Below are 19,698 nucleotides of genomic sequence, written 5' to 3'. Positions count from 1 at the left end.
GGGGAGTGAGGGAGGGAAGGTAAAGAAAAGGAATGAAGTCGATCAAGTGGAATTCTTGTTTTAATTCTTGAGAACAGTGAAGTTCTTGCAAGTACAGCTTGTTTCTGCAAATTATTTTCCAAACAGGTACAAAATGGAACCAAAACAGAGAATCCCTTAAGAACCTGAAGAGGTGCAACATGAAAAGCTAAGATTATCCAGCAGCAAGTATTGCAGCCTTCAGTCACCAGCTGCCTCCTGTTACTGTTCCCAAGAGTTAGCGGGATGAAAATGTCTTCCCTGTAATTATTTTCATTTCTTTTTTCTCAGCATCTGGGCATGCATAGTTCAGCACCTTGAGGAGGTCGGATGTTTTTGCCGGAATACAGGTGTGAATATAGGCCTTCGAGCACTTGATGCGGTAGTGCAGATAGTCCTGAGAGGTTGATGGCGTTGTCTCTGCGGGCACTGGGGTGGCAAGGGAACAGCACGAAGGTAACATAGTCAATATTGTTGCCCGCGGCAGCACTGATGTCTTTCAGCTCCAGAGGAGGTTCCTTGTGGCTAAAGAGGACCTGGGGGGCTGTGGGGCTGGCTCTGCGTCCTTCTTTGAACTCCAGCATGAACAATGACGACACTGCTGTCATCCTTAAGCATTGTGCTGAAGACTACTGTGACTCTGTTCTTCTCACACTCACCATATACGGTCTCATCAACCCTGTAAAGGATAACTGCCTTGTTCCCTCCTTCCTTGCCCTCTTCTTGGAATTGGAAGGCTTTCTCCAAGACAGAGGCAAAAACAATTTCATTTCAACATGCCAGCCAGATACACAATGGAATCCTTGGGTGCTGGCAGATTTTCAAGGTCATATAGCAAAAAGACATTGTATCCTCATTCAGGATTTACCATCCTGAAGAATATATACTCAGAACCTGAGTCCCGATTGTGCGTTCCAGACAGCTTAACCCCTTTACTCCACCATCAAAAATTGAAGTAAGTAGACATAATTATTCTGCTGTCTCTTGACAGATCTAACGCTCTACCTTGGCTAGTAGAGTCGGGTTTAGGGATGATTTTAACATCGTTTATCTCGTACTGGGTATATATACTCATTTAAAAAATATTTTATGGATATTTTGAACCTCAAAGTCAAGAGCCTTGTTTCTAACCCATTATTTACAATACAATAGCCTTTCTGCAGTTTTATTGGAAGCAAGGAGATCTTGGATGATTTGTATGTTTGTTTGGCTTTTGTCGACAGTGTACATTGGAAGGTGGAAATAAATGTCACTTATTTTTTCTGTACTTCTACAAGTTTCTCTGTCTTTGCTGTCTATGTTTTGGAGATATCTGATTTTCTCTGATTGTGTTTTATTTTTAATAAATAAGGTAATTGGGAAACAACCCCAGAGAGCTATTCTTGTCATTCTTTTTGTCCTTGCTATGGTGAGTGCTGTGAATTGTGCAAGACTGTTGAATCACAGATCTGTACCTCTGAAACATATAATGCATTATATGCTAAAGAAAAAAAAAAAGAAGAGAGCAGGAGGGGAAGAAGGAAGGGGGGGAAATCGGAGGGGGAGATGAACCATGATAGTCGATGGACTCTGAAAAACAATCTGAGGGTTCTAGAGGGGAGAGGGGTGGGAGGATGGGTTAGTCTAGTGATGGGTATTAAAGAGGGCACGTTCTGCATGGAGCACTGAGTGTTATATGCAAATAATGAATCATGGAACACTACATCAAAAACTAATGATGTAATGTATGGTGATTAACATAACATAATAAAAACAAAACAAAACAAAAAGAAGCAGATGCAGTTGTGGGCTACTTCTACTTCCTCAAATGTAAAATGATGTTATGACTTCAACATGTCTTATTTTCTCCTCTGGTCTCTCTACGTGTCTATGCAGATGAGCCACCTTTGCTATTAAAATTTTGGATCCAAAATTCAAAGCAAATTAAGGTGTGGTTTTGTTTAGTAAATAAATATCATGAAAAATAACTATGCTTTGCATTTCTTACTAGAAGTAATTGGGATTGAATGGCTTACTCACCTGTTAGCAGATATTAAAATCATATATATTTAATGTTCCTAAATATTGTCCATTACTAGAATACTATGCCTATAATAGGCCCCAGATAAAAAAATTATATTGTACTTCATATAAAGTCAGACTAATTTATATAAAGCTCAATACATATTTTGTACAATTTCAAATTCTGTGCAAATGTGAATTTAATATAATGTTGGGCCATAAATCTATTTTTTCAATCCCTACAACAAGTCAATGAATTGGAATGAGGCCACTTCCATGTGACAATAAGTAACAAGGTCTGCATGAAAATAGTGTATTCCTAGATTTAGTAAAATTTATTCCTGTGTGGTGAGGGGGAAGATAAAGACAACGTATGAATTATGAAGTGAGTCATAAAATAGATGAGATTAGGTAGTTCAAGAAAAAATTAACAATGACTCACTCTACCCTTTTAAATCCCATACAAACATGACCTAGTCTCCAAATTTTCACACTTGTCTTCTGTCCAGCTTAGACCTTCTACTCCTAGAATAGGAGTACTATTCTCTGAGAAAGATCTTTCTTATATTGATTTCCCCTTCAACCCATGCTTCCCTATAAATTATTCTTCCTATATATAGGTGGTTCAATTTCTTCCTCATCTTTACTGACTGCAGTAGGACTGTAGACATAGTAGCAATAAAGGGCAGATATTATTATCCCCATTCCATGGATGAGGAAAATGAGACTCAAAGAGTTTATTACTCTAAATTAAAGAGCCATTAAAAAAGAATATTCAAAATTCAACTGTGAGGCCTATCCTCATTCTCCAATAAGATATCTTTTCCAGAAAGGGAACCATATTCTTAAAAAAAGAATTTTCTAGGAAGATATTGCTATGACAACTAAATTTGAACATTACATTATCTGTCACTTTGAATATATTATCAAGAATTCCTGGCCACACATTCTACAAGGTAAAAGTTCCCTGATACCTATTCATTCATTAATTCAAAAGTATGGAAGTATATATGGAAAAATAGTAATAAAACAAATATGGTCTTAGCCTTCATGAAGCTTGAAGTCTTATAGGGAAAAAGCAAAAACTGTAGTTACATTAGTGTTTTTGGTTTTGTTTTTGCTTGTTATGATGCTCTTGCCTTGTAACCTATATTAGGTAATCAGCACAGTCATATCCTCCTGTATCAAGACCCTATCTTCATACTCTGAACAGCATGTCAAAACAGTACCTGGGTTGGAAAGGATTAATTTTTGAGTCCTTCTAGAGACTGGAGTATTCTTTCCCCAGGAGTGTTGATGCTTCCATAGTCCATTGATGGAAACAGATTGCTGTTATCTTTGCCCATTATAACTGCAAGTATGATTTAAATTTCTTTCTCATTAACCATCTGCTGGACAAGCAAACAATCAATTTCTTATTGAAAAAGACCCAACACTACCCAGAGTGGGCTAATTCTTTTTTTCTTTCTTTCTTTTTAAAATTTTATTTCAAGATTTTTATTTAAATTCTAGTTAGTTAACATATATGGTAAAATTGGTTTCAGGTATAGAATTTAGTGATTCAAAACTTACATATAATACCCGGTTTTCATTATAAGTGCCCTCCTTAATCCCCATCACCCATTTAGCCATCCTCCACTCACCTCCCTCCATCAACCCTCAGTTGTCTATAGTTAAGAGTTTCTTATGGTTTGCTTCCCTCTCACTCTCTTTTTCCCCCTTCCCGTTACAATGGAATATTACTCAGCCATTAAAAACAATGAAATCTTACCATTTGCAATGACATGGATGGAGCTAGAGTGTATTATGCTAAGCAAAATAAGTCATCAGAGAAAGACAAATACCATATGATTTCACTCATGTGTGGAATTTAAGAAACAAAACAGATGAACATAATTCTTTCTTGGTATCTCAGACAGGCTACTTCTTAGCCTGCCATACCTGGGCAGATATTTCTAGTCTCTAGCTTCTAGTCCTTGCTGATATAGCTTTATTACTCTAATCTAAGCCTTAGGTCTAAAAACAGAGGGCACACTGGTCCCAAGGATCACAGAGAGTCAAAGATCAGGCAAAAACTCAACAAAAGTTAAAAACAAGGGGGGGTGGGGATGAGAAGGAGACTTCTGTTACCAGCAGTATGGCAGATTAGATCATTTGAAAGACCATCCTACTATAAAACTGTTCTATTTTAGAAAGAAGATACTTAGTAAAATGTAAAAAACACAGAATGTAGGCAGATCTCCAAAAGCCCAATAACTACCCATACTTTAAAAAAAGGTAAAAGTCACAAAATAAATCTGAACTAAAAGTGATCAGATAACAAGAAGGGAGAACAGGGTTATCATGATTGGAAAAGCCAATGGAAGCACTGTTATTATGACACTAAGCCTTGATGTATTAAAAGGCAGAGAAGGTGAAACTAACATATATAGATTAATTCAGGAATCTCAATAAAGAATAAAATAACTATATCTACCTAAAATGTGAAGTAGACACAAATCCTTTTCAGAGAAAAATATACAAAATTCAGCAACTGAAAAATTCCCAACAGATTTAGACCAAGTAAACAAGACTTCAAAATCAAAGATCCACAAGACCTTAAGGAGGTCAACAACTATAACAATCAGGAGAAACTGCAAACAACAGATTTAAATGCAGAATCTGTAAGAAATTTTTTTTTAAATAAAGATTGGGGTCACAAGGATAAGAAAGGAACAACTTATTATCAGGAATGACCAGACATATCTCACAAAGAAATAAATAGGACTTCGAGAAACTTGGTTGAAATTATATAAAGATACATAAATATGTGGTGTGTGTGTAAGATATACATTTAGATATTTACAAATACATTTCATGATTTAATATTTTAAAATATTGTATATATGTAGGAGAGCAAGACCTCAGCAGATAAAAGAGACAATAAGAACAGGAACAGGCATAAATGGGAACGGTTCTATGCGTGTGGCAAAAGCCAATTATTCCTGCCATTGGTCCACGCTGAAAACAGTACGTGCTGAAAACAGCAAGGATGGTGGCTAAGATAGCTAGGCCTGCTGAGGTCAGTTCTCCCATTCCATGCCTCCTTAGGATCCATGCTAATAGTCATACACAGTTCCTTGCTGCCCCTCACGTGATTGCTTTCTTGAGTTTTTTTTCCCTCCTTGCTTCCATATACTTTACATTCTATGATTCGATAATAAAACCCGAGAGTCCACCCCGACTCAGGGGCTTCACCTCAGCACCTGCACTTCTTGACGGCACCTGGCGGTGCAGCCCCTTCTGGCCTCTCTTTGTTCCAAATTATTGGACTCTGAGTAATCATTTCATCTCTGGACAAGCAAGACCTTCACACTTTGTGTATATGGATAAGTCTTATCATTCCTATCCCTTTCACCATGTGTCAGCAAATTCTGCCTTGCATCTGGGGGTGTTCCTTTGTAAGAGAGGTTTTTGTGCCCCTTCCCCATTGGCAAATGACTTTTTTTTAAAAAAAGATTTTTATTTATTTCTTTATTTGACAGAGAGAGAGACAGCGAGAGAGGGAACACAAGCAGGGAGTGTGGTAGAGGGAGAAGCAGGCTTCCCGCCGAGCAGGGAGCCCGATGTGGGGCTCGATCCCAGGACCCTGGGATCATGACCTGAGCCGAAGGCAGACGCTTAGCGACTGAGCCACCCAGGCACCCCCGCAAATGACTTTTGCTGTTGCCCCTCCACCAGGAGCAGAAGGGATTTTCCTTACCCTTTCCCCAGAATGAGGGGTTTTGCCTGAACCCTGTGCCAGAATGGTTGTGCTCCTAGCCTTCATTCTGAAAGAATTGGATCTTTGCCTAAGTATTGGGGGTGAGGCAGTTTGCTCCTCTTTCCCCAGTGGCCAAAGACAATTTCTTCATATAAGAGAAGGAGTCAAGTAAGAGTATGGGACATAATACTGGTCTGACAGTGGAGCCAGTACCCCTGCAACAGTCACTCTCAGTCTTGCCTTCTGCCCTGTCCCCAGTCTTTCTTGTATGTAACCAGTGAAGACCATGTGAAAGACTACGTAAATTCACATTACCCTTGTGTGGGAGGCTCTCGATTGTTCTAAACTGGTATGTTAGCCCACATCAACCGTTACGCAATTTGTCAAAATTTTAGTTGTGTCACACTTTAGTACTTCCATGGCACCTTCCTCTTCCTCCTGTGAAAGAATTGATGTCTCTTGTCTCTCCTCAGAGAGTCTTGCCCTTTTTTTGGAAATAAAATTTCTCAATTTCTCATGTGCCTTGTGAGCTTAGCTCTCCGGTGCTTTCATGAAGAGTTATGATTTTCCAGATTATTTGGCATTTTTTATTATGGAAATACAGACAAAATCTCTTCCAACAATCTCTATCCCAAGCAGAAACAGAAACAGCAGTTCACAATTGACTATATAATGTAAAAATTATAACACTGTATTTTGTAGTTTAAAACAAAAGAAATGTAATTATAATATTACAAGTCTTTTCTATCTTAGCATGAAGAGAAATAATATTAATTTTAAGCATACTATAATAAGTTAAGAATGTATATTTTAATTTTTTAAACAGCAACTTAAAAATGAAGGCAAAGATGTATGTCTCAAGGCCCACTAGAGGAATTAAAATGAAATACTGAAAAATATTTAAAAATCCAAAGTAAAGATTGCAGAGAAAGACAAGAAAAACAAATCACATATAGTAAAGCTTTTTTTTAAGTAGCAAAAGAGTAACTTTAATGCAACCACATAGATTATTAGATTAAATGCCCAAAGTTTAAACATTCCATTTCAAAGGCAGATGTTGCCTGGTTGGATAACAAAGAAAGACTAATATATGTTGCATATAAGAAATTTACTGTAAATATAAGAAATGAGGGAAAAAGAGAAAAATTGAAAGCATTCCATTGATGTGAAAGTCAAAGCTAAGAAAGTTAGAGTTTATACTAATATCAGATAAAGAAGACTTCAAGAGAGAAGCAATACCTTAGAGTTATTTGCCAATGGTAACAACTGGCACATCACAAGGAAACAAAAAATAATCATAACTTTCAATGTGCCTAATAATACATAAAGAAAAAGCTGACAAAAGTAAACCAAAAATAGATAAAATCTGTTATCGTAACTCAAAATTATAGCATTCCTCTCTAAGTCATTGATAGTAACACTGTGTATTCACCTAGCTTACATTACTTAAATACTAACCCCAAAATTGAATGATACAAATTTCTTTTCAAATGAATATGACATGTTCACCTTCATAGACCATGTACTGGGCCATAAAACATGTCTCAATCAATTTCAAATTTTATAATCTCACAAGCTATGTTCTCTAACTCAAGTAAATTAAACTAGAAACCAGTACCAAGAAAGATATCTAGAATTTCCACATTTATTTGGAAATTAAACAACATACTTCTAAGTAACCCATGAGTGAAGCTAAAAGAGTGTTTAGATGGAAAGCTATGCCTTAAATGCTTATTTTAGAAAAGAACAATTACCTCAAATCAATGATCTAAGCTTTTACCTTAAAAAACTGTAAGAACAAATTGAATTCAAAGTAAAGGAAAGAACATAAAAAAAAAATAAGAGCAGAAATCAATGACATAGAAAATGGACAAACAAAAGGGACAGTCAATTAAGGCAAAGTTAGTTCTTTTAAAAGATCAATAAAATTAATGCACTTTTAGAAAGGTAGAGAATAGCATAATGAAGACACAAATTTACAGTACCAAGGAAAAAAGGCATTATTTCTGCAAATCATTTAGATTTTAAAATTACGAATGAGTATTAATAATTTTATGCCAATAAGTTCAAACATTTAGATAAATTGGACAAAATCCTTTAAAGACACCAATAACCAAACTTACTAAAGTGGAAATAAAAAATTGAATAACCTTTACATGTTAAAATAATTAAATCAATTAAATAATCTTCAAAAAAGGAAACAACAAACCCAGATGGTTTCATGTGAATTGTATCTAACATGTAGTAAGTCCAAAACTATGAAATTACTTCAGAAAATAGAGGAGAGAACACTTCCCAAATTATTTTATGAGGATGATATATTCCTGATGATAAAATCAGAAAAATACATTAGAAGAATAGAAAACTACACACAAATGCCCTTATGAACTAAGATAAAAAATGCTCAACAGATCATTGATAAATTAAATATAGCTATCAAAGGGACTACACACCATTCCTATGTAAAGTTTATTTCAGGAATTCAAGGTTGGTTTCACATTTGAAAGTCTATCATGCTATTTATTTCATCAACAGAATGAAGGATAAAAATATATGGTCATCTCAATATATGTAGGAAAATTATTCAACAAAATTCAACAGTATCCATGATAGAAACTCTTAGCAAACTAAGAATAAAACAGAAATTATTTTATCTGAAAGAAGTATCAATGGAAAACCTACAACAAACATAACAATAATGAAATATTGAATGTGCTCCCTGGAAGATCTAGAAAATGACTATGATAAACCCACTCTGACCATGTCTATTGAGCACTGTACTGGATATCTTAGTCACAATAATAAGACAATAGAAATAAAACATATAAATACTGGAAAGGATAAAATAAAACTGTTCTTTAACAGCAGAGGACATGACTCTCTACATAACAACTTCCTAAACAACTGTGAAACTCACTGCTATAAATTAATGTACCAAGATTATAAAATATAAGGTCAAAGCAATAACATAAATTCTATTTCTGCATAGTATCAGCAAATAAAATGAAATGAAAATATTATTTTAAATACTATAAATTATTTAAGAGTAAAAATCAAGATGTCCAAAATATGTACACTAAAACCTGACTTTAAATTATATGTAGAAATGCAAAATCTTATAATAGCCAAAACAATCTTAAAAATAAGTACACATTTTGAGGCCTTGAACTATTTCAATTCAAGGTTACTCTCTAACTACACTAATCAAGATAGTGTAATAGTGACACAAAGATAGATAAATAGATCAGTGGATAGGAAGAGAGCAGACTGTTTCAAAACAGTTCTGATCATAGTTCCATCAGGATTACATTTTTTATACAGGATAAAAACTTACTTAGGAGATATGTAAAAAATATCTCCCTAAAAAGAAATGTACAGGAATATTCATAAAGGCTTCATTCAAAATAGCTTAAAATGCCATACAACCCAAATGTCCTTAAACAGGAAAATGCAAAAACAAATTGTAAATATTCATGCCATGAAATACTACTGAGCAATACACCGGAAAAAATGTTGATGCATAAATGGGGATACATCTTACTGTTAATATACTGAGAAAAATAGACACAAAGAGTACATACTATATAGTTCTTTTATATAAAATTATACATTGCCAAAAATTAATTCATGATTTAGAAAAATAAGAACAGTGATTTCCTCTGGAGGAGATTTACTGGGAAGGGATATGAAGAAACATTCTGGAGCATATATCAATCTTATCCAAATGTACTTTAAGAATTTGTGTATTTCTAAATAAAATCTTAAAAAAAAAAAAAAGACGCCTGGGTGGCTCAGATGGTTAAGTGTCTGCCTTCGGCTCTGGTCATGATCCCTGGGTCCTGGGATCGAGTTCTACATCAGGCTCCTTGCTCACCGGGGAGCCTGCTTCTCCCTCTGTCTGCCTCTAAGCCAGCTTGTTGTTTTTTTTTCTTCTTTAAAGATTTTATTTATTTATTTGACAGAGAGAGACACAGCGAGAGAGGGAACACAGCAGGGGGAGCAGGAAAGGGAGAAGCAGACTTCCCACTGAGCAGGGAGCCCGATGCGGGGCTCAATCCCAGGACCCTGGGATTATGACCTGAGCCGAAGGCAGACGCTTAACGACTGAGCCACCCAGGCACCCCTGCCTCTACCCCTGCTTGTGCTGTCTCTCTCTCTGACAAAAAAATAAATAAATAAAATCTTTAAAAATAAATAAATAAAATAAAATAAAATAAAAAGAATTTGTGTATTTCATTGAATATTAATTTTATCTATTAAATGTGTATAAAAATATTGAATTCTAACTAAACTGATTTTTTGCAGTATTTCAGATTCCCAAATATGAACTTACCTATGTGTATGCTTGCTTAAGTAAATGAATAAATAATGAAAGCCAGTTTTCTCACTGTTAAGAAAATGAATTCAATATATGAATAGGAAAAGACTAGCATATATCCTGCAGTATTGGAATTTCAGGTATCAATGTAAACTCAAAATTTAATTGGCTAAATTGAAAGCTAAGAGATAGTGAAACAACTTCTATAGACGATGATGCAAGAATCCCATACCCACACATTCATAGAAAGGGTAGGAAGATTTTACCTGCATCCTTCTATGCCCCATGCCAGTAACAACTCAGTGCCAAAAGAAGTCACCTCTGCCATGATTTCCCCTGTGCAGGAAATAAAGAGAAGAAAAGAAGAGAGAAGACTCATATAAAATAATAGAAGTGAAAAAGGAGACATTCAAATGGTTGCCTCAGAATTAAAATTTATCATAAGGAACTATTTTAAACAATTATATATTGGGGCACCTGGATGGCTCAGCCATTAAGCGTCTGCCTTTGGCTCAGGTCATGATCCCAGGGTCCTGGGATCAAGCCCCACATCAGGCTCCCCGGGGATCCTGCTTCTCCCTCTCCAACTCCCCCTGCTTGTGTTCCTGCTCTCGCTATCTCTCTCTGTCAAAATAAAGAAATAAAATCTTAAAAAAAATTATATATCAATAAATTTGATAACCTAGAAAAGATGAATAAATTCCTAGAAGCATACAACTTACCACAACTGAATAAAGAAGAAATAGAAAGCCTGAACAGACCAATAACAAATAAGGGGATTGAGTCCACAATAAAAATCCTAACAATGAAGAAAAACACATCACCAGAGGACATCAGGGTCAAGTCTACTGAATTCTGACTATTCTTTTATTTTTTTTTAAAGACTTTATTTTTAAAGTAATCTCTATACACAATGTGGGGTTTGAACTTACAACCCCAAGATCACCAGCTGCATGCTCTACTGACTGAGCCAGCTAGGCACCCCTAAATATTCTTAAACTTTCCCAAAAAACAGAAGAGGGAAGCCTCTCAAACTCATTTACAGAGACCAGAAACTCAATGATAGTAAAGCCAGATAAAGACACTTACAAGAATACTGCAGGCAAATAATTCAGATGAACATACATACAAATATCCTCAATTAAGTATGTTCAAACCAAACTCAAATGCACATTAAAGGGATTAAGCACTATGACCGAGTATGATTCATCCCTGGCATGCAAGTATAATTCAACATACACAAATAAATAACTATAACAGATTACATTAACAAAATGAAGGATAAAATTACACAATCATCATAATAGATACAGAAAAAGCATTTGACAAAATTCCAAATCAACTCATGACAAAAACTGTCAATAAAATAGGTATCAAAGGAACTTACTTCAACTTAATGGAGACCATATATGGAAATCCCAGAAGTAACATCATAATCAATGGGAAAAACCTGAAAGCTTTTCCTCTAAGATTTGGAACAATATAAAGACACCATTCTAACCAATTTTACACAACATAGTACTAGAAGCTCTAGCTAAGCAATCAGACAAGAAAATGAAATAAAAAGCATCTGATTCAGAAAAAAGGAAGTAAAATTATCTCTGTTTGCAGTAGTACAAGCACATATGCAGAAAACCTTAAAGACTCAACAGCAACAACAAAAACTCTTATAATAAATGAAAGTAGTAAATTATCAGGATACATAATCAACATAAAAATCAGTGGTATCTATATACACAATGAACTATCCAAAAAGCAAATTAAGAAACAATTCCATTTACAAGAGCAACAACAATCAAGTACTTAGTGATAAATTTAATCAAATAGGTGAAAGAACTGTATATTGAAAATTGTAGAAAATTAAAGAAGGCACAGACAAATGGAAAGACATACTATGTTCCTGGATTGGAAGAGTTAATATTGTTAAAATACAAATAGTACCCAAGAGATCAGCATATTCAATGCAATTCTTACCAAAATCCCAGTGACATTCTTTACGGAAATAGAAAAAAAAATCTTATAATCATATGGAACCACAAAAGAGCCCAAAAAGCCAAAGCAAAACAATGATGAAAAGGAAGAACAGAACTAGAGGTATCATATATGTCAAACTATCTTACAAAGCTATACTAATCAAAACAGTATGGTACAGAGGAGTTTAGATGGCAGAGGAGCCGGGGGACCCTAAGCTTGCCTCATTCCCTCAATATCTAGATAAATATCAAATCATTCTGAACACACAAGAAATTTAACTGAAGACTTAGAGAACAAAACTGCATGGCTACAAGTACAAAAACGACCACCTCAGGGAAGGTAGGAACTGCAGAGAGTGGATTTGGGGGAGATAAGAACTGTGGGTGCTGCGGAGGGGAGGGAGCCCAGCATGTGGAGACTACCAGAAATTATTACAAGCAGCAGAATGCAAAATCTGAAGTTTCAGTAGTCCACGCTTAGCAGGCTTAGCATTGCTCCTCTGGGGAAGGAGGGTGGAGTCCTGAGAGTAGTCATCTTAGCCTGAGGATAACCCTGGGTCTCACGGTGAAAAACAGTTCCCATGCTTGGAGTGCATTTGGAGAGGGGACAAACAGAAGACTAGCAGTACCAACATGCTACACTGTTCCTAAGCATAGGAACAGGGAAGCTGGCTAGGGGCAATGAACCTGGGTGCTTGCTTTCTCCTGTACTTTACCATAAACTCTGAACAGTTGCATGGTTGTGTGGACGCTTCTTGGGGACAAACCAGCAAACAGGGAAAGTGTGGTGAGACCCTCACCAGAGGATCAACAAGGGCCCAACCACACAAGTCGCTAAAATTTGGAGTTTTGAAACCCAACTGCAGGCCTGAGATAAAACACAAGAGTACTGTGCCCCTGGTCAGGTGGGCAGCTCGGACACAGGGTAAAGGCAGGGATCTGACAGAAGCTGGAGACACAAGAAGGGTGATTGTTTGCTCTCCTTTGAGGACTTCTTGAAGAGTAGCAGGCAGGAACTCTCCCCTCACGGAGGAGAGAAGAGCTGCGAAGCAATTTTTGCCCCACCCATCAGCATGACAAACCAATGGTGAGCTAAACAATGCCACTAAGTGGAGACTGGAGCTGCTTACACCAAGCCCCGGCCCCCTGCACCCTGCAGGTGCATCTCCACTAAGGCAAGTGGGCCTGAGAATCAGTGCAACAGGTCACTGCACCAGAAGATCAGCACAAACCCCTTGCATGCACCAAGCCTACTGATAATAGAGTGCTGCAAAGTCTCAGTGCTAGGGGAAATAGGATCTACCTTGCTTTTAATTTTTATTTCTATTTTTTTATGTAATGTAATATAATATAATTAATATAATATAGTATAACAATAATATAATATAATATAATATAATATAATATAATATAATATAATTTACTGGATCTATCTTCCCTTAACAAGCAGACCAAAACATACCTAGGATCTAGCTTCTTTTTATTTGATTTTACATTTTTTATTATAGATATTTTTAAATTATGTTTATTTATTATATATTTCTTATTTTATTTTATTTTTTTAAATTTGTTGGATCTAGCTTCTTTTAACAAGTGGGATTTATATCTGGGCTTCAGGGGTAGTTCAATATTTACAAATCAATGTGCTACACCAAATTAATAAAAGAAAGGAAAAGAAACATATGATCCTCTAAATAGATGCAGAAAAAGCATTTGACAGAATACAGCATCCATTCATGATAAAAACCTTCAAGAAAGTAGGTATAGATGGAACATACCTCAACAACATAAAGGTCATATATGAAACACCCACAGTTAATATCCTCAATGGGGAAAAACTGATTGCTTTTCCTCTGTGGTCAGGAACAAGATAGGAATGTCCATTCTCACTACTGTTATTGAACATAGTACTGGAAGTCTTAGCCTCAGCAATCAGTCAACAATAAGAAATAAAAGGCATCTAAATCATCATGGAAGAAGTCAAACCTTCACTATTTGCAGATGACATGATACTCTGTGTAGAAAACCCAAAAGCCTCCACCAAAAAATTGCTAGAACTGATACATGAATTCAGCAATGTCGCAGGATATAAAATCAACATACAGAAATCTGTTACACTTCTATACACCAATAATGAAGCAGCAGAAAAAGAAATCAAGGAATTGATCCCATTTACTATTGCACCAAAAACCATAAGATACCTAGGAATAAACCTAGCCAAAGAGGTGAAAGATTGGTAGAAAATTTTCACTTATGAAAGAAATTGAACAGGACACTAAGAAATGGAAAAACATTCCATGCTCATGGATTAGAAGGACAAACACAGTTAAAATGTCTATACTACCCAAAGCAATCTACACACTTAATGTAATCCCTATCAAAACCACCAGCATTTTTCACAGAGCTAGAATAAAAATCCTGAAATTTTTATGGAACTACAGAAGAGCCCAAATAACCAAAGCAATCCTGAAAAAGAAAAGCAAAGCTGTAGGCATCACAATTCCAGATTTCAAGCGTTATTACAAAGCTGTAATAATCAAGACAGCATGGTACTGGCACAGAAACAGACACATAGATCAATGGAACAGAACAGAGAACCCAGAAACGGACCCACAATTATATGCCCAACTAATCTTTGACAAAGCAGGAAAGAATATCCAATGGAAAAAAGACAGTCTCTCTTCAACCAATGGTGTTGAGAAAACTGGACAGCAACATGCAGAAGAATGAAACTGAACCACTTCCTTACACCATACACCAAAATAAATTCCAAATGGATGAAAGACCTAAATGTGAGATAGGAAACCATCAAAATTCTAGAGGAGAACACAGGCAGCAACCTCTTTGACCACGGTGGTAGCAAGTTATTATACACATCACTGGAGGCAAGGGAAACAAAAGCAAAAATGAACTATTGGGATTTCCTCAAGATAAAAAGCTTCTGCACAGCAAAGGAAACAATCAATAAAACTAAAGGCAGCCTACGGAATGGAAGAAGATATTTGCAATTGATATATTTGATAAAGGGTTAGTATCCAAAATCTACAAAGAACTTATCAAACTCAAAACCCCAAAAAACAAATAATCCAGTTAAAAAATGGGCAGAAGGGGCGCCTGGGTGGCTCAGTCAGTTAAGCGTCTGCCTTTGGCTCAGGTCATGATCCCAGGGTCCTGGGATTGAGTCCCACATCAAATTCCCAGCTCAGTGAGGAGTCTGCTTCTCACTCTTCTTCTGCCCCTCCCCACTGCTCATTCTCTCTCTCTCTCATGCTCTCTCTCAAATAAATAAATAAAATCTTAAAAAAAAAAGAAATGGGCAAAAGACATGAATAGACATTTTTCCAAAGAAGACATCCAGATGGCTAATAGACACATGAAAATATGCTCAAGACCATTCATCCTCAGGGAAATACAAATTAGAACCATGATTAGATACCACCTCACGCCTGTAAGAATGGCTAAAATTAACAACACAAGAAACAACAGGTGTTGGCAAGGTTGTGGAGTAAGGTGAACCCTTTTGCACTGTTGGTGGGAATGCAAACTGATGCGGCCACTCTGGGAAACAGTATAGAGGTTCCTCAAAAAGTTAAAAATAGAACTACACTATGATCCAATAATTGCACTCTTAGGCATTTACCCAACAGATACATAAAGATTCAAAGGGATACATGCACCCCCATGGTTATAACAGCATTATGAACTACAGCCAAAATATGGAAAGAGGCCAAATGTCTATCAACTGATGAATGGATAAAGAAGATGTGGTATATATACACAATGGAATATTACTCAGCCATCAAAAAGAAAGAAATCTTGCCAATTTCAATGATGTGGATGGAGCTAGAGTGTATTATGCTAAGCAAAATAAGTCAGTCAGAGAAAGACAAATATATGATTTCACTTATATGTAGAACTTAAAACAAAACAGATGAACATATGGGAAGGATGAAAAAAGAGAGAGAGAGAAGGAAACAAATCATAAGAGACTTAAGGATAGAGAATAAACTGAGGGTTAATGGAGGGAGGTGGGTGGGGGGTGGACTAGATGTGTGATGGGTTTTTTTTTTTAAAGATTTATTTATTTATTTATTCATGAGAGACAGGGAGAGGCAGAGGCAGAGGGAGAAGCAGGCTCCCTGCAGAGCAGGGAGCTGGATGCGGGACTCAATCTCAGGACTCCGGGATCATGACCTGAGCCGAAGGCAGACACCTAACTAACTGAGCCACCCAGGTGACCCTGGGTGATGGGGTTTAAGGAGGACACTTGTTATAATGAGCACTGGGTATTGTATGTAAGGGATGAATCACTGAATTCTACTCCCGAAACCAATATTGCATTGTATGTTAACTAGCTGGAATTTAAATGAACATTTGAAGAAAAAATAAATAAAACTTTTTCTTTAAAAATAATTGTATGGTACTGACCTAGAAATAGACACATAGAATAACAGAACATAAATTAATGACCACAAATAAACTCTTAAATATATGGTTAACTAATATTTGACAAGGGAGCCAAGAACATTCACTAGGGAAAGGATAGTCTCTTCAGTAAATGATGCTAGGAAAACTGGATAACCATATGCAGAAAAATAAAGTTGGACCCTTAGATTACACCATTCAAAAAATTAACTTGAAATGGACTGAAGACTAAAAGATAAAACCTGAAAGAGTAAAATTCCTCAAAGAAAACAGGAAAAAAATTCTTGACATTGGTCTTGGTAAAGATTTTGTGGATATGACACCAAAACCACAAGCATCAAAAGCAAAAATTAATAAATGGGATCCAATCAAACTAAAGAGCTTTTGCATAGCAAAATAATCAACAAAATGAAAAGGCAACCTATGAAATGGAAGAAAACATTTGCAAATCATATATCTGATAAGGGTTTAATATCCAAAATATATAAACAACTCCTACAACTCAACAGCAAAAAAATAAGCAACCTGAAAAAAGAGCGGAGGACCTTAGACATTTTTCCAAATAAGACATACAAATAGCCATCAGGTACATGAAAAGTTGGTCACATCATTAATCATCAGAAAAATGCAAATAAAACCACAATGAGATACCACATCACACATGTTAGAACGGCAATCATCAAAAAGACAAATTTAAAGTTTTGGCAAGGATGTGGGTAAAAGGAACTCTTGTACACTGCTGGTGAGAACGTAAGTTGGCACAGCCACTATAGAAAACATTATGGACGGGCACCTGGGTGGCTCAGTTGGTTAAGCGACTGCCTTCGGCTCAGGTCATGATCCTGGAGTCCCGGGATCGAGTCCCATATCGGGCTCCTTGCTCAGCTGGGGGTCTGCTTCTCCCTCTGGCCCTTCCCCCTCACATGTGCTCTCTCTCATTCTCTCTCTCAAATAAATAAATAAAATCTTTAAAAAAAAAAAAAAGAAAGAAAAGAAAACATTATGGAGTTTTCTCAAAAAATCAAAAATAGAAATACCACCTGATCCAGGAATGCCACTTCTGGGTATATATCTAAAAGAAATGAGAACAGGATAGATATCTGCCCTGACTCACGTCCTATGCTCATTGCAGCATTATTGACAATAGGCAAGATGTGGAAACAACCTCGATGTTCATCAATGTATAACTACATTTTTAAAAGTATGATTACTTACACACACACACGCTGGAATATTATTATTCAGCATTTAAAAAGGGAAATCTTCTCATTTGTGATAACATGCGTAAATTTGGAGGACATTAAACTAAGTGAAATAAGCCAGGTGCAGAAACAAAAATACTGCATCATCTCATTTATGTGGAATCTAAAACAGTCAAAATTCATTTAAGGAAAGAGTAGAATGGTGGTTGCCAGGTGTGGGGAAAGGGGAAATGGGGAGATGTTGGTCAAAGAGTACAAAGTTTCGATTATGCAAAATGAATAAGTTTTGGAGATCTAATGTGCAACATGGTAACTCCATAGACCTGGAGATCTTATGTACAGTTAACAATACTGTATTGTGTAAGTAAAATTTATTGACTAAATCTTAAGTGTTCCCAACACACATACACACACATATAGGAAAATGGTAATATATGAAATAATGGTCATGTTAATTGGCTTGATTTTGTTAATCATTTCACAATGTACTTTTATATCAACATTATTGTTGTACACCTCTAATATATTACTATTTTACTCCAGTATAGCTGGAAAAAGAAAAATACTCAGATTTACTAATTATAGGGTATTTCAAATCAGAGATGAGTTATTGTTTTCTACTCATTATTTAAAAACTAGAATAAAAAAAAAAAAACTAGAGGGCGCCTGGGTGGCTCAGTCGGTTAAGCGACTGCCTTCGGCTCAGGTCATGATCCTGGAGTCCCGGGATCGAGTCCCGCATCGGGCTCCCTGCTCGGCGGGAAGCCTGCTTCTCCCTCTCCCGCTCCCCCTGCTTGTGTTCCCTCTCTCACTGTCTCTCTCTCTGTCAAATAAATAAATAAAATCTTAAAAAAAAAAAAAGAAATATTGTGGTAATTACCAAAATATCAGAGACAGGAAGTGAGCAAATACTACTGGAAAAATGGCACCAATAGACTTGCAGTACACAGGGATGCCAGAAGAATTCAATTTGCAAAATGCCCAATATCTGCTAAATACAACAAAGTTAAGCACAATAAAATGAGGCATGTCTGTAGTGCTGCAATAAACATAGGAGTAACATTATCTCTTCAAGATTATGATTGCAATCCTTATGCCCAAATATCCAGAAGTGTAACTGCTAAATCATGTGGTGGTTCTATTTTTAATTTTTTAAAGAACCTGTACACTGTTTTCCGTAGTGGCTACACCATTTTGCACTCCTATCAACAGTATGCAAGGGATCCGATTTCCCCACATCTTCACCAAAACCTGTTTCTTGCTCTTTTGATAAAAGCCATCTTCGACAGGTGTGAGGTGATATCTCATCATGGTTTCCATTTACATTTCTGTGGTGATTAGTGATGTTGGGCATTTTTGCACATACCTGTCGGCCATTTGTATGTCTTCTTTACACAAATGTCTATTCAAGTCCTTGTGTCATTTATATATTTTTTTTTAGAGAGACAGTGCACATGTACATGCAAGAAGGGGGAAGGGGCAACAGGAGAGGGAGAGAGAGAATCTTAAGTAGGCTCCACGTCTAGCTCAGCCCAGCATAACCCAGTGCAGCCCAGCATGGAGCCAATGCAGGGCTCGATCTCATGACCCTGAGATCATGACCTGAGCTGAAATCAAGAGCAGGACACTTAACCGGCTGAGCCACCCAGGTGCCCCCCTTGTGCCCTTGTGCCATTTTTAAATCAGATCATTAGGTTTCTTTTTAAAACTATTGAGTTTTAGGAGTTCCTAATATATTTTGCGTATTCAACCTTTATCAGATATATGGCTGGGAAATACTTCTTCTATCCATATTTTGCCTTTTTATTCTATTGATTGTTTCCATTGCTGTGTAGAAGGTTTTACTTTTATCCACTTATTTTTATTTATGTTGCTTATGCTTATGATTTATGTCATATCCATTAAATCACTGCTAAATAAAATATCATGTAGATTTTCCCCTATATTTTCTTCTATGAGTTTTACAGTTTTGCATATTATATTTAGGTCTTTAATCCAATTTGAGTTGATTATCTGTGT

The 19,698-nt window shown here is 36.3% G+C and overlaps 1 pseudogene; it reads right to left on the bottom strand.

The window, feature by feature from the left end:
• Window positions 1-256: 256 nt before the first annotated feature.
• Window positions 257-889, bottom strand: LOC123837699 (actin-related protein 2/3 complex subunit 2-like; annotated as a pseudogene).
• Window positions 890-19,698: the final 18,809 nt, after the last annotated feature.

The sequence above is a fragment of the Mirounga angustirostris genome, unplaced genomic scaffold (genome assembly GCF_029215605.1).
Source record: "Mirounga angustirostris isolate CCGP_5_RB_7025 unplaced genomic scaffold, mMirAng1.0.hap1 SCAF_11, whole genome shotgun sequence".
Taxonomy (NCBI): Eukaryota; Metazoa; Chordata; class Mammalia; order Carnivora; family Phocidae; genus Mirounga; species Mirounga angustirostris.
This window is presented reverse-complemented; position numbering and strand designations above follow the sequence as displayed.